Source organism: Caretta caretta, chromosome 28 (genome assembly GCF_965140235.1).
Source record: "Caretta caretta isolate rCarCar2 chromosome 28, rCarCar1.hap1, whole genome shotgun sequence".
In the NCBI taxonomy this organism is placed as follows: domain Eukaryota; kingdom Metazoa; phylum Chordata; order Testudines; family Cheloniidae; genus Caretta; species Caretta caretta.
The window spans coordinates 7,569,712-7,586,068 of NC_134233.1; the positions used below are offsets into that span (position 1 = coordinate 7,569,712).

The 16,357-nt window shown below is 49.7% G+C and overlaps 1 non-coding gene across 1 annotated transcript; it reads left to right on the plus strand.

Moving 5' to 3' along the window:
• Nucleotides 1-276: 276 nt before the first annotated feature.
• TRNAK-UUU (transfer RNA lysine (anticodon UUU)) lies at nucleotides 277-349 on the plus strand. The gene has a single exon. It is a non-coding gene; the product is annotated as a tRNA-Lys (tRNA).
• The last annotated feature ends 16,008 nt before the right edge of the window (nucleotides 350-16,357 follow it).

A 16,357-nucleotide genomic window follows, 5' to 3' on the forward strand; every position in this document is an offset into this window, starting at 1 on the left:
ATGCTGTACCATGGACTTTTACAGGTTGCATTAGCCAATCCAGCCATTTGGCACTTGCAGATGGGTACCTCTGTATTGTGCCTGATTCTTCTACAGCTGTAAAAGGCTGGTAGATACAGATACTTTCCCCTCTTCTTAACCAGCACTAATACCAGGCCAGGCTAGGGCTGGGGAGAGAGAGCGAGAGCAAGAGCAGCAGGTTTCCCCTATTGTTTCCTACTCTTTTTCTTGATCAGTTTCTCTTCAGCACCAACTTTCTTTCTTTTTCATGTGTGAGCCTGGCTAGCTCAGTTGGTAGAGCATCAGACTTTTAATCTGATGGTCCAGGGTTCGAGTCCCTGGTCAGGTAATAAACTATTCACAAAGGCCTTAGATATCTGTCTCTTTGATGTTACTTTTTCTCTTCAGGATTTTTCCTTTCCTAAGAAGGGCCTTTTTGTGTGTGGGATTGAAGGGGCAACTTCATGACATCCTCTGACCTCACAGGCTGGAGGAATAAAAGCCTCTGGGCATATAGCATGTTCCTCCTCTGCGCACGCACACACACGTGCAAAATATCCCTAAGAAATTAGAATCACCTGCTGCCTTCCCCTGTCATGCTGGATCCCCAAACAAGGATGCTCTTCAGCCCGAACCCATGTCCTCTCTATTCCCAGTGCCCCTCAATCCCTCCTATGCACGTTGCTCCTCACTCTGAACCAGAGCCTACTCTTCTTCATCCTTCTCCTCTGTCACAACCCACAGCCCCCTCCTATTTCCAGTGCTCCTCAATCCCAACCCACAGCTCCCTCCTTGCCTCCAGCAGCAGGTGCTCCAAACCCCCTCATGAAACCTTGCAAGAAAAACTTCCTGTGTGACTCTGCATGTGGATTTTACAGTATGTTGGAAATTTCTGTATTAAATATGTAAGCAGGGTCTGAATGAGCTCTCCCCTGACATCTAATGATGAGCTGTGGAAGAGGACTTCTGGAGCTGATCTCATTTGCATGGGCTCAGCCACTGTGTCTAGGTGCTTAGCATGATGGGATTGCTTGCTGAAATGATCACTTTGGGCTGGTGTTGTATTCCCAGTCTCCTTGTTATTGGGGCAGGAGTAATAAAGGGTGGTTATCCTTGTTGTGTGAATCGAGGGCAGCAGAACTGTGCTTGGCCGACCCCAGTTGTGGGACTCACCCTCAACTGAATAGCACTTGCTAGGCAGGAGACATGGGTTGAGGAATGGGGGGGCCGGGGCCATGGCCACTAAAATTTAGGTGTTAGATCAACTTGAGGATGGGGTGGCTCTGGAGGGATAAGTGAGTCTCTAGACAGCATAGTGAGTATAATGCCTTCTTATTTTCCCCCTTTTCCACCCAGGATGGGAGGTGAACTCTACAGATGCACCTCTGGGCTTGCACGGACTAAGGACAACAACTGTGAGTGAGGTGCGGAGAGGGGACGGCTCATGTTAAAGGAATTTTGGTTACTGGATTTAAGAACCTGAGGGAAAAGAACATTGCCCAGCTTATTTGGGGGTAGGTCTTTTGCTCAGGGTTTATGTTAATGTATTGGAGCTCCTGACATGACTTCTACTAACCCTGGGCTTACATTGCAATGTAGACATATCTTTAGAGTGCATCTATAATGTGATAAAAGCCCTGCGGCCTGGCTGGCCTGGATTGTCTTACTTGGGCTCCTGGGGCTCAGGTTGTGGGGCTAAAAACTGCAGTGTAGACATTTTGGGCTCAGACACCCTCACCCCTCGTGGGGTCTCAGAGGCTAGGCTCAAGCCCATACATCTACACTGTAATTTTATAAACCTGCAGCACAAGCCCCCCAAGCCTGAATCAGCTGATCCAGGGTTTGAGTGTGTTAGCCTAGCATTGTGTCTACACTGTTGTTATGTCCACACTGCAATGAAACACCCAGGGCTTGGGCTGTGGGGTGGTAAATTTGCAGTGTAGACATCTCGGCACAGGCTCAGTACAGGGCTCTGGGACCCCACAAGGTTGGGAGGGAGTTTAGCAAGCAAAAAAGGTAAAATGGCCATGGAGTATTACCCTGGACTCAATGGCAGTTCTCCATGGGCCCGTCTGCTTTGGGGCAGGGACAAAAACACGTCCTGCTGCATTTATTTGTGCAAAGATTGATTTATGATTGTCATTCTCAGAAACGGTGCATGAAGCAGGACTCCACAATGAACCGCCCACAGATTCTGGCAGCCACAATGAGCCATTTGGTAGGAGAGCTCAAAGGGAGTAAGTTGTCCATGAGGGGCCTGGAACACTGACCTATCAGCTCTTAACTCCCAAACTTTCAGTAACTCTATTATCAGTGCCTGTGAGTGTAATTTAAACCATAAGAACAAGCCATTCTGTAGTAGACCAAAGGTCCATCTAGCTCTGTATCTTGTTTTCTGACAGTAGCCAATGCCAGGTGCCCTAAAAGCCACTCAACAAGGTACCACTGGGAGTTGAACCTATGATCTACTGGTTATGAAACAGGTGTTTTATCTAGCTAAGCCACAGGGCCTGCCTGTGGTTAAGGTATCGTGTCTGCCCACTCCTGACTCCCTGCCAGATCCCACCTGGGCCTGACAAGTTTTGCTTGTGTTTAGATTCGGCAAAGCAGAGGAGCAGGTGAAGGAAGGAAGGAAGTTTTCCTTGCAAGCTGTGTGTGTGTGTGTGTGTGTGAATCTTTGGCCACGTCTGCACTACAAAGTTATTTTAACATAATTATATTGTTCGGGCGTGTGAAAAACACACTAGGCTCCCTCAGTCACCAGCTTTTGGCTGGTGTACACACTGCTCTGTCACGTCTGGTGACAAAACTGCCCTGTTTTGGTGACCAAATAAAACCACCCCGACAAGAGGCCTAGAGCTTTTTGCAGCCAATTTAAAGCGACAAAGTGTCAGTGTAAACGCTGCTGGTCATTATATCACCATAACTGGCCTCCACCACTATCCCACAATGCCCGCCGTGAACTCGCCTGCCCTGCCTTCCTCCTACAGAGGCTGGGCCCCTCCCCTTTCGTGGCTCTGGGAAGTTCCTACGGCAGCCAGGAGCAAATCTCTATTGTGGGGTGCTGCTCCCCCGCACTGCGAACACAGAGCGGGGTGACGGAAGCTTCCTTACAGTAGGGTGGCCACCGGCATCTGAACTGTGGAACCCCATGACACCCCTTTCCCCAAGACTCCTCACTCACACTCTGCCCCTTCTCCCTGAGGCGAGGCCCTGCCCCACCCTCCCAAGGCCAGACCCACAGAACACTTCTTCTCCCTCCCCAAGACTCCGCCTTGCCCCCCCCTCCATCGTTCATCATTCTGAGGAAAAGGACCTAGGGGTGACAGTGGACGAGAAGCTGGATATGAGTCAGCAGTGTGCCCTTGTTGCCAAGAAGGCCAATGGCATTTTGGGATGTATAAGTAGGGGCATAGCCAGCAGATCGAGGGACGTGATTGTCCCCCTCTATTCGACATTGGTGAGGCCTCCTCTGGAGTACTGTGTCCAGTTTTGGGCCCCACACTACAAGAAGGATGTGGATAAATTGGAAAGAGTCCAGCAAAGGGCAACAAAAATGATTAGGGGTCTGGAACACATGACTTATGAGGAGAGGCTGAGGGAACTGGGATTGTTTAGTCTGCAGAAGAGAAGAATGAGGGGGGATTTGATAGCTGCTTTCAACTACCTGAGAGGTGGTTCCAGAGAGGATGGTTCTAGGCTATTCTCAGTGGTAGAAGAGGACAGGACAAGGAGTAATGGTCTCAAGTTGCAGTGGGGGAAGTTTAGGTTGGATATTAGGAAAAACTTTTTCACTAGGAGGGTGATGAAACACTGGAATGCGTTACCTAGGGAGGTGGTGGAATCTCCTTCCTTAGAAGTTTTTAAGGTCAGGCTTGACAAAGCCCTGGCTGGGATGATTTAATTGGGGATTGGTCCTGCTTTTGAGCAGGGGGTTGGACTAGATGACCTCCTGAGGTCCCTTCCAACCCTGACATTCTAGGATTCTAAGTGTTCTCCAACCTCCTGAGGTCCCTTCCAACCCTGATATTCTATGATTCCTCACAGCTGTCAAAAAGAGCTGGGGTCATGGCCCTCTACACCCTCCCTGTTCCGGCACCCCTGGGGCAGAGCCAGGCAGGTAGCAGTGTGTGTGTGTGTGTATGGGAGAGCGACTGCGGTGCTGAGCCCGTGAGAGAAGGGGGGGCTGATGTCGGGGGTGTCCCCCTCCCTCTGCCTCAGGCCTGGTTGCTTCCCGCAGTTGTCTGAAGTTCGAGACAGCGTGCCAACACGCTCACTCTTCCCCAACACACACACGGTCTCTCCTCACACACACGCTCTCTGCCCCACCATGCACACTGCACTTGAAGAGCAGCTGGCGATCGAGTCGGATGCCCACGGAACAATGGGATAGAGAAACCTGCTCCATGTGATGCTGTACCGACTCATAAGGCATTGCAAACCCTTCCCAAAGCACCCTGCGGCCAGTTGCACCGTGGGATAGCTACCCACGATGCACTGCTCTCTGTGGCGATCCAAGAGCTGCCTGCGTGGATGCGCTCTGGTAACACGAGCAGCGTGGTGTGGACATGCCACAGTGGTTTAATTAAAATGCTTTAACTAAAGCGGAATAATGCTGTAGTGTAGACATAGCCTGAGCATGAGCCAAGACCTACCTGTCACTAAGGATGTTCAGGCACGAAACTGAAGAACCACAAGTTCCTCTATATTTGGCAGGATTTGAACCTGTGCAGGGCGACCCCAACAGATTTCTAGTCCATCACCTTAACCACTCGGCCACAACTACTTGACTGACACAGATTTCTCATGACACTCTACTTCTGTTCTCACTGAGTGATCATTTCCAATTGTTTGCTCTCTTCATATATCAAATATTGATGTGAAATACACTCAGATTTTACCTCATATCAATAGCTGATATAAAATCCCTCTGATTTTCAACTTTCCTCTCTATACATATTTAATATACATCAAATCCAGTGGCCTCCCCCTGTTTGGGGGATCAGCGGTTCCCAGCTGGTACCAGGAGAGTTGGCTGGACCCTTTTCTTTTTTCCAGCTGGCACCAGATGAGGAGATCACTCTGAGTGCAGCGTGGGTCCAGAAGTATCCCAAACCCCATGATAAATGGTCTCCTTGGGCATTGCTTCCTGCAGTGCTAAGATGTAGCCACCTCTGGGGTGGATCCCTGGTGGCTATTATTTGCTAGTGACAGGGCATGGAAATTTCTTACCTATTTTGGCCCTCCATGACTTCCATTACCCTGTTAAAGAAGCATCCCCTGGGCTCTCTCTGCCCATCTGAATGGCCAGCAGGGGGTGGTGTGGTAACTTTCTATCCACTTATCAGATGCTGTGAGGTAACACTGTTGCGGGGGCTGGGGGCGGGGGGGTCCTGTGTGGGGAGATTGAGCTGGAGCTGAAGGGGCATTGTGGTAGGGGGAGGCTTCTGGGTGGCTGGGCAGGGGGTCCCCTAGTCAGGTTGGTGGGTTCTGGAGGTTTGGGGTTTCAGGGGGTGGTTCTGATGTGCCCAGCCCTGAGGCTATGGGTCCTGGAGGAGAGTATCACTGGAAGCTTGTTCTCTGCAGAACAGTGGGGGTGGGCATATCATGGGGAGGTGGGGAAGGGAATTAGAGGGTGTCTGGTGCTGTGCCAGGGGCTCCACCATGGCCAATGCACAGAACTGGGGGAAGTCCCCTGTGCTAGGTCAGGGGATGCCAGGCAAGCAGAGTGAGGGGTCCTGCTGTAAAGCATCAGGGGGTCCCAGGCAAACTGCTGGAGGACAGGTGCGGGTCCTAGGCAGGCAGTGGGGGAATCCCAGGCAGGCAGTGAGGGACTGAATTCCCAGTGGGGGGTGGTCCCCTGGTGGGTGGTCCCTGGCTGCTGGGGGCTCTTGGTGGGGGGAACTCTTTGGGATTCCCAGCCTGGCAGTGATGCTCTGGTGGGAGTTCCATGGTCGGTGGGGCTCTGAGGGGTATCTGGGGTCCCTGGCTAGGGACTCTGGGGGCTGGATCCCTGGTAATATTTGTCAGGACCCTGGCTGGAGTGTCTGGGTACTGGGGGGTGTCTGGGAGCCCTTTGCTGGGGGCTCTGGGGGCTGCTCCTGGCCTTGCTCTTTCTCCCTGATCAGCTTGTGCCAGAATCCTGGGGGCATTCCCCAACCACGCCCAGTCACCGTGATAACTTTCTGTCTACTAATCAAACACTGAGAGCGTGAAATCACAGATTTTGCTTTTCTCCTCTCTTGAAAACAGCAGGAACTTTTGGGTCCGTTGGGAAAATTCGTGCCCCCAGTCCTTGTCCTAGATCCGGGGGGGTGAGGGAGGTGGAAGGGGGTTAGCATTGCCACGCAAAGGTCTCATCCACAGCATTCTGGACTCATTCTTTCTGAAATCTGGTTTCATTAAGACCATTGTTAATCCAGAGTCACTGCATGGAAAGACAAGGAGTGACTCCAGATGTACAGTGGGGCAAATGAGATGAGCAGTTCTCCCTGTGAGGAGGTGCTCTCATTAGCTGCTCTCCCCAGAGAGCTAAAGGAGGGAAGGCTTCTCAAACGCTCTGTCCCTTTCCGCTCAGGATATTGGGGTTCAGCTTCCTGGGTCAGATGCTGCAGCCTCTATTGTGATCTGGGAGACCAGGCTTAGCAGCTGCTGCTCCCCCAGTGGGGCTTCTGTGCTGGGAAGTGACCTTAATTAAAGCTACTTCTCTGCTGGGACTTTCTCCAGCTGGTACTAGCCCCATGCGGTATCCCTGGGCCCTGTGAATACTAAATTCTCAGCCACAGACTCCAGGTAACTGAAAGAAACCAAGAGAAAATGCTGGAGTCTGGCATTAAAATGACTCTACACAAACAGCCCCTCCCCACCCCCCAATTTCTCCTCCCATTAGCAATTGCAGGGGCAAATCCAGCCATGGGGGAGCAAATAGCCCAGGAATGGGACTTTCCTACCAGATGGGCAGGGAGAGGGGAGAGAGAAAAGAAGATAGGGGACAGAGAGGCTGAAAGGGGCCGTGAGAGACAAGAGTTTCAAGAGAGATTTCCAGATCTCTGATCTGCCCAGACAGATGCATTACTGCACCCTGGGTAGAGTCACTTTCCTGTGGAAAGATGAGGATCAGACAGAGGAAAACCCAGTTCCTGACTCCATATCCCTCCTGCTGGGGTTGGCTGCCATGGGGTCAGTGGCAGAGGGAGTCTTCGAAAGTGACTCCTTTGGGTCTGCTTTTTTCTAGCATTGTGTTCAGAGACTTTGTTACGGGATGGAGGGAGGGAGGGAGGGAGAAGGGAGGTTAAAAATGTCTCTGTGGGCTTAGCCTGGCAGGAGGGGCCAGGTCTGCACTATAATAAAGAGATCAAGCATTCTTCCAGCATGGCAGAATCTAGGATGTCTGTCTGCAGGGAAAGGGCCTGGGGGAATCATGATGTGGAGGTTTCAGAAGAGCCTTCAGTTAATTTCACAACTGCCCTTCTCACCCGGCCAGGCTGCAGAATGACGTCCATGTTTCGCTCCAGCTCATCCCAGCCTCCCGTGGGACAGGGGAGAGAAATGGCTGCAGAGGAGCCAGGTCATGAAGGGATTATCGGGGGGTTGCTGGTGGGGTCCTGCAAGCGGGAGGGGGCAGCAAATACCCCGGAGAGGGGAAGGTTTGCACCGTCTGGTTTGGAGGTTGGAGTGGGGCAGGAAATGCACAGGGAGGAGAAAGGGAGGAGGAGAGAGGGTGGCAAAGCTGCTGGGAGTTGTTTAATAAGTGGCCTAGATTCTAGGAACAGACCCATGAGGTTCAGAGGTGGAAATGCCCTGATTTGTGAAACAGAAAATAACTCACCTACATGGAGCTGGGAAAACTGACCAGACTCATAGTGCTAGAGCCTGACCCGACTAACCAGTGGCTGCTGAGACATATGATGGGGGCACCCACCAGTCAGACTTAGGGGAGATACCCCTTCCTCATATCCAGCTCCTCACAATGAGGAGGGTGTTGGGTTTCCTACCAGGCAGCTCTCCCTGGACCCTGCTAGGGGCTCCATCTCCTGTATCAGTCAGTGGCTAGTAGGTGTGTGATGGATCAGCTGGGAGAGAGGAGGAGCTCTCTCTTCATCCCCTCACCCTGGTGTTTCCTGGATGCTCGGAGCCTTGTGGGGGCTTGGAACTCTTTTGACAGCGAGCCTCCCAGAGCTCCAATTTGATTGGCTCCTCTCCCCCACGAATAGTGGGGCTGTGAGTGGGGCAGCAGGTCCTGAGTGTGGGGCTCTTGCTCTTTCAGGGGCCGGTGACCTTCGAGGAGGTGGATGTGTATTTCACCAGGGAAGAGGGGGCTCTGCTGGACCCTGCTCAGAGAGCCCTCTGCAGAGACGTCATGCAGGAGAGCTATGAGAATGTGACCTCGGCGGGTAAGGAGTCCTGTCCCTTCAGTTCTTGGAAGGGGAAATGAAGAGATGAGGTTCACACCACCCCCACAATGCCACCTCTGCTCTGTCCTGTTTCAGCATCACCCCAACATGCCAGTGACACACACACGACCAGTGACTCTCCCCTGCTGCAGAACACTTTGGGAGCAGAGCACAGGAGCAGTATCACACGGTGTCAAATATCTCCTGGTAGCCCAAGTAAAACTGGGGGTTAGGTCCAGCATAACCAACAGAAGCTTCCTACTCCTGACCTTCTCTGAAACCCTGAGCCTACTCCACCCAGACCAGAATGTGCTTGGGGTGTAAGAAGCAGGCTGCTGGAGTCAGAGCTGCTGGTCCAGGGTTACTGATCACACAGACACTCGGGGCGTCCTTGAATGCTGGCTTCCAGACAAGGGAGCTCCAGCAGCAGAACATTGACTCTCACCCAGGATTACAAATGACACAACTCCTCACTGCTCTGGATTGTACCCCAGCGTGTGAAAATGGCTTAGGTTGGTAGTGAAACTTCTTGAGACATGGAGAGTCTTGCTCCCCCTTCACCATGTGTAGCAGTCACAATCTCTCTTCTCATTGCAAAAGTCACATGACCCTGATTCTTATTTTCACATTCTGATTTTCCAGACTAATTTGAGTCTGTTGCTTCTGGAATTATAGCTTCTAATTTCCCAGTGTTGTCTACACATGGGGATTTTCCTGCTCCCTCCCATTGCACTGGACTCATTAGATTCCCTAGTACATAAGAATGGTCAGACTGAGTCAGACGAAGGTCCAGCTAGCCCAGTATCCTGTCTTCTGACAGTGGCCAGCGCCAGGTGCCCCAGAGGGAATGAACAGAACAGGTCATCATCAAGTGATTCATCTCCTGTCGCCCATTTCCAGCTTACGGCAAACAGGTTAGGGACACCATCCCTGTCTGTCCTGGCTAATAGCCATTGATGTACCTATCCTCCATGAATTTATCATGTTCTGTTTTTGAACCCTGTTATAGGCCTGGCCTTCACAACATCCTTTAGCAAAGAGTTCCACAGGTTGACTCTGCGTTGTGTGAAGAAATACTTACTTTTGTTGTTCTAAACCTGCTTCCTATTAATTTCATTGGGTGATTCCTAGTCCTTGTGTTATGAGAAGGAGTAAATAACACTTTCTTCTTTACTTTCTCCACACCCGTCATGATTTGATAGACCTCTCTCATATCCCCCCTTCATCTCTTTTCCAAGCTGAAAAGTCCTGGTCTTTTTCATCTCTCCTCATACAGAAGCTGTTCCACACCCCTAATCATTTTTTTTTTACCCTTTTCTGAACCTTTTCCAATTCCAATAGATCTTTTTTGAGATGGGGTGACCACATCTGCACACAGTATTCAAGATGTGGGCGTAGCATGGATTTATATAGAGGCAATATGATATCTTCTGTCTTATTACCTATCCCTTTCTGTTTGCTTTTTGATTGCCATGGCACATTGCGTGGATGTTTTCAGAGAACTATCCACAGTGGCGCCAAGATCCCTCTCTTGAGTGGAAACAGCTAATTTAGACCCCATCATTTTATATGTATAGTTGAGATTGTTTCCCAATGGGCTGCAATATGTTTGGGGGGGAGGGATAGCTCAGTGATTTGAGTATTGGCCTGCTAAACCCAGGGTTGTGAGTTCAATCCTGAGGGGGCCATTTGGGATCTGGGGCAAGAATTGGGGATTGGTCCTGCTTTGAGCAGGGGGTTGGACTAGATGACCTCCTGAGGTCCCTTCCAACCCTGATATTCTATGATTCTATGTGCTATCCTGACATCTAGGACTGCTGAGATCCTGCATTCAGTAATATCCCTGCCCTTCCTGTTCCCTTTCTCCACTGAACCCCACCAGCCCATGCTTACTGTTCCCAGCTTCCCCAGGACTCTCTCGTTGTCTCTGGACCTCTCTGTCAGCAAGAAGCAGTGCCAGGGAGACTTGCCGTCTGTCTGGAGTCTTCGATTTGTGGGACATGGATTTACTTTCTCTGTGTTTTAGGAGACTCTTTGAAATTGAGTATCTGTGACATTAACCACAGTACAATTTGGACTGTTGAACAGCTGTTTCCCCTCAGTTCCCCAAGCTGGGGTGCCTTTTACACTGCTTTACTGTGAGAAGAGCCACTACTGGGCAGTTAACACACAGTCTCCGGCATGTATCTGGTTTTGTGTCTGACGCGACGGCTACACAATAAAGCTGATGTTGGCCCAGCTGCACCGATTTGTAGCTGTGCTGGTCTTGCATTGTTATTACAGATGCTCTAAGCCAATAGGAGAGAGATCTCTCCCGTCCGACTTGATTAGTCCAGGCCCTGCAAGCGGCGGTGGCTGTGTTGGCAGGAGAAGCTCTCCCGCTGACGTAGCACTATCTACACAAGGGGCTAGGGCTGTGTAACTACGTAGCTCAGCGGTGTGGATTTTTCACACCCCTGAGCAATATAGTAATACTGATCAATGTCTTCAGTGTAGACCAGACAGTTTTCTCCTGTATTTTATGCATTTACATCACTTCTCCTCTACCTCCTCCTACTCTGAAAGATTAAAAAGTGTGAAAATAAGAGAGGTATTTTTCCTCATGATGCAAACCTTCCCACCTAGGAGACCCCTTCCACCAACGCACATGGCAGAAGATCTTGAGATATATGAACTCAGAGAAGTGGCTGGGACCTACATTGGGACAAACCACAACTTCAGTCATGGTTCAGTTGTTGGCAATGGGGAAAAAAGAAAACTAACATATATGGCAAGAATTTGTGGTCTTGGAATATGTTGTTGTTACCAATGAAAATGAAATTATAGGTGAAGTTATTGGTTAAAGAGTAAGAGACTCATTGTGTGATAATCTGCATTATTTTGGAAAACTGAAAGTTGTCTTTTTTGTTTTGTCATACAGGAAATGATGGCTGATCTTGAAAAGTGACTTTGATTTAATTTACCCCCTGTGGTGTAAGGAGTTCTGGTAGAAAACCTCACTCCAAAGGTTGGGGTGGGAGAATGTGTGTGAGAAAGAGTGTTTAAGAGAATATTGGCCCGATATAGATTTTAATTTTCTGTATTTCAAATGACACTTAATTTTATTAATTTCAAAGTCAATTTCTATTAAAAGGAAACTACTCATGGAGACAAGTTGCATAAATTTTTATCCACTTAGACTGTTAGGGTTACTGACTTCCCCACTTCTCTAATTTGCAAAGGAAAGGCATGACATCTGTCATAGGATGTGTCCAGCTGGTAGGAAACCTGCAATCGTCAACCGTCCATATCAAGGAAAAGGCTGAAGTCCATTGCCTTTCATATCAAAAAGCCATCTAAAGGCTGGTCTACGCTGAAAAGCTATGTTGACATGGCCACATCTCTCAGCGTAGACAGTGTTAGGTTGTCAGAAGACTACTTCCATTGTTTGAAGTGTAGACAGAGCCTTAGACAGATTGATCCCCTATGGGAAGCAAGTCATGACATCAATTCCAATCTTGACCTTTCTTCCTGTATGTGAGAAAGCTACTAGCATGGAGGGCTGAACCAGCTGTCCCATTGCCTGGTTCCTCAACTGTAGCTACAGCTCTTAGTACCCATCCATCCAAAGACTGAGAGAAATGGAGAGTTCCAACCATTGTCATTTTAGGCGTTGGCTACACTTGCAAGTTATACCACAATAAAGCCACCCAGAGTGCTCTACCTGACTCCCCGTGCACACTGGCAAGGCACGTAGAGCGCTCGGACTCCCTGGCTGGAGCGCTGCTGGTACTCCACCGTGATGAGAGGGATAATGTCTGATGCATATTGGGTGAGACGTTCCAGCATCAGGGTGAACGAGGTGTTGCACTACTGCGCTCTGACTGACCTCTGGAAACGTCCCATAATCCCCTTAAGTCAAGTGGCCACTCTTCTCGTTGTGAAATTGGCCGCAGGAATGCGGGAATGCCATTGCAAAGCTCCGCTTCTGACAGCCAGCCGCTTTGAGTGGGGGGGGCGGGGGGTCTGAACTTACAAGACAGCATGCTGCCACATTCTCAGCACCCCAAAAACCCATCCTCTCCCCTCCCACATACACACAACACCCTCCCAGTCACACTCCACCCCGCCCACGCATTTGAAAAGCACGTCGCAGCCACTTGAACACTGGGATAGCTGCCCATAATGCACCGCTCCCAATGCCACTGCAAGTGTGGCCAAGCCAGGGCGCTGACAGCGTGTGGACAGACTGCACTGCTTTCCCTACTGTGCTCTCCGAAGGCTGGCTGAACTCAAAGAACTCTACATCTGCAAGTGTAGCCAAGCCCTCAGTATCTTATTGTTCCTTTCTCTGTTTTTTTCTGCTGGCTTTTCTATTATAACAGGGTGTGACTGTATAGCTCAGTGCCTGTGTGACAAAAGCTTATTCCTGCCAATTGGGTCACTATCATTCACAAGCAACTCCTGTCTCAGAACTGACAAACTCACCACACCTAATACACTGATTTTATGTTATTTATCCAGGAAGCACAGCAGTGAGAACTCTACTGAAAGCTTGTAAATTATTCTTATGCCTAATCACTGCAAGAGGTGTGTACGAGTCATATTTAAGGAGTAATGTAAGTACATGGAAAATTATGCTCATATGGTATTGTCATGAAAAGGAGTCACCCCAATCATAGGTCTTGGTGGGTACGGCCCCTTCAAGTGGGAGGGAATTGTCATCTGAACCTTGCTAACCAGTTATGCGATGTACTGCTCAATTGTCAACCTTTGCAACAACCCAGAAAAGCCAATCGAAAACTATCAAAGACAAACTATAGACAGCAAAACCCTGTGGAAATAAAAAGGACAATATGACAATGAGGAGATCATCCTTTCTGTGAATGAAGACAAAAGACTTAATCAGTTTATAACAGGGTGGAGAAAAACACTCTGGGTTTATTCACCAAGGAGAGCCCTAATGACCAGTGGTTCTGCATGAAAGGCAGGGCCATGGCTCCTAGGGACTAGCAATCACTGCAGTAGACTGAAGTGTGAGGTGAGAATCTACTTAGATAGGAAAGGTAACTATTAAAAAGTATAGGTTGAATTTTGGATTTTGTTTTGTTGGTAACAGTTGGTTTCCATCACTCACGTTTGTTTCTGTTTAAATCTGTATCCCTTGTTGAATAAATTTCCACTTGTTCGATAATTGTACTCAGGTGCTGTTTGTGATGCAGGAGCAGTGGTCTACAGTAAAACTGGTAACCTGGGATGTACCATTGCTTCGGGCAGAGAGGATCTGGGATTTCTCTTAGTATCTGGTGATTGGGGTTGGACCCCAGAGAAGGACACATTGAAGGAACTCAGGGGTTAGGGTGCCTCTATTGTCAACTGGCAGGGCTGCTGTAGCTCAGAGGAGGGCCTTGAGTGGCGAACAGGCTGGGTGAGTTGAGTCGCTAACATCTGGTTGCCAAATCCAAAACTCCCTCTTCCTAGTGGCAGGTGCCAACAAGAAGATTCACAGCCCTCAGCACCCTGAGAAGGGTCACAATGTGCATCTGATAAAGTGAGCAGTAGCTCACGAAAGCTTATGCTCAAATAAATTTGTTAGTCTCTAAGGTGCCACAAGTCCTCCTTTTCTTTTTGCGGAGACAGACTAACGTGGCTGCTACTCTGAAATGTGCATCTATGTCGATCCACCTGTCAAATCCACACAGGGAAGACACTTTATAGCATAGCTCCCTGAATCACAATAGCCCTAAAACTCTGCCCTATGAAGTCATGGAACATGTGCTCTTCCCTCTGTGAAAGCATGGAAAGAATCCAAGCTCTGATGGGTAGAGATTGGGTCCAGAATGATGTAGACAAATTGGAGGACTGGGCCAAAAGAAATCTGAGGAGGCTTAAGAAGGAGAAGTGCAGAGTCCTGCCCTTATCACAGAAAAATCCCGTTTTTTGCACTGCTACAGGCTGGGGACCGACTGGCTAATTGACAGTTCTGCAGAAAAGGACCTGGGGATTACAGTGCACAAGAAGCTGGATATGAGTCAACAGTGTGCCCTTGTTGCGAAGAAGGCTAATGGCATATTGGGCTACATTAATACGAGTGTTGTCAGCAGCTCGAGGGAAGTGATTATTCCAGGGGTGGCCAACCTGTGGCCCCGGAGCCACGTGTGGCTCTTCAGAAGTTAATATGTGGCTCCTTGTGTAGGTACCGACCCTGGGGCTGGAGCTACAGGTGCCAACTTTCCAATGTGCTGGGGGGTGCTCACTGCTCAACCCTTGGGTCTGCCACAGGGCCTGCCCTGACTCCACCCCTTCCCGCCCCCTCCCCTGATTATTCCCCTCTTTGGCACTGGTGAGGCCACATCTGGAGGACTGCATCCAGTTCCCCCCCCCCCCCACTACGGAAAGGATGTGGACAAATTGGGGAGAGTGGAGGGCAACAAAAATGATGAGGGGAGCACATGACTTATGAGGAGAGGCTGAGGGAACTGGGCTTGTTTAGTCTGCGGAAGAGAAGAGCGAGGGGGGATTTGATAGAAGCCTTCAACTACCTGAAGGGGGGTCCCAAAGAGGATTGAGCTAGGCTGTTCTCAGTGGTGGCAGGTAAGAGAAGAAGAAGAAATAATCTCACGTTGCAGTGGGGGAGGTCTAGGATGGATATTAGGAAAAACTATTTCACTAGGATGGCGGTGAAGCGCTGGAATCGGTTACCTAGGGAGGTGGTGAAATCTCCATCCTTAGCGGTTTTTAAGGCCCGGCTTGACAGAGCCCTGGCTGGGATGACTGACTTGGGGATTGGTCCTGCTTTGAGCAGGGGGTTGGACTAGACACCTCCTGAGGTCCCTTCAACCCTAATCTTCTACGATTTAGGAAACATGGGCTTTTCATTCCATAGTCTCTGGCACCATTGGGTGCCCGTTTCATTTTACTCCTTTCAATTAAAAGCTTTATTTTGCAATGAAATATTCTGTCCCTGGGGAAGACCCAGGAGCGGAGGCTGCCGTGATGGGTTGGATCATAGAAACCCCCTTGGGAACTGCCAACTGATGTGCCAAGATTACTTCTGCCCCTGCTTTCCTGCCCTGGCAGCTTGGGACTTCAGTACCCTGCCCCGTTTGAGCCAGACCCACTAGCCTGCTGCAAACCCAGACCCAGGTCTGAACCACGTCCCCTAACAGCTGAAGGCTCAATTGAAAACAGGTTAAGAAGTGTTTCTGTCTTTGACACTCAGATGCTCAACTCCAAATGGGGTCCAAACCCTAAATAAATCCATTTTACCCTGTATAAAGCTTATACAGGGCAAATTTATAGATTGTTTGCCTTTTTTAACACTGACACAGCTGTTTCCCCCCCCCCCCCAAGGAATTAATACATACTCTGGGTTAATTAATAAATGAAGTGATTTTATTAGATACAGAAAGTAGGATTTAAGTGATTCCAAGTAGTAACAGACAGAACCAAGCGAATTACCAAGTAAAATAATATAAAACATGCAAATCTCTCTCTAATACAGTAATAAAACTGAATACAGGTAAAACCTCACCCTCAAAGATGTTTCAATCATAGGCACCATCTTTCCTCAGTGCAGGTGAGTGCTTATGCCCCCCCCGTCCCTGGCCCCTCCCCAACTCCACCCCTTCCCCAAAGTCCCCACCCCAACTCCACCCCCTCCCTGACCCATTGGACCTCTTCCCCAAATCCCCGCCCCGGGGCCCCACCTCCTCCCCTGAGTGCGCTGCATTCCCGCTCTGCCCCCCTCCCTCCCAGCCTCGTGAAACAGCTGTTTTGCAGCGCAAGTGCTGGGAGCTAGGGAGAAAAAGCTGGCATGTGGCACACTATGGGGAGGAGGAGGCAGAGTAGAGGCAGAGGTGAGCTGGGCGAGGAGGCAGAGAGCTGCCAGTGGGTGCAGAACACCCAGCAATTTTTCCCCATGGGTGCTCCAGCCACGGAGTCAGCGCCTATGGTTTCAATAAGCTTCCTTTTACAGACGAGTC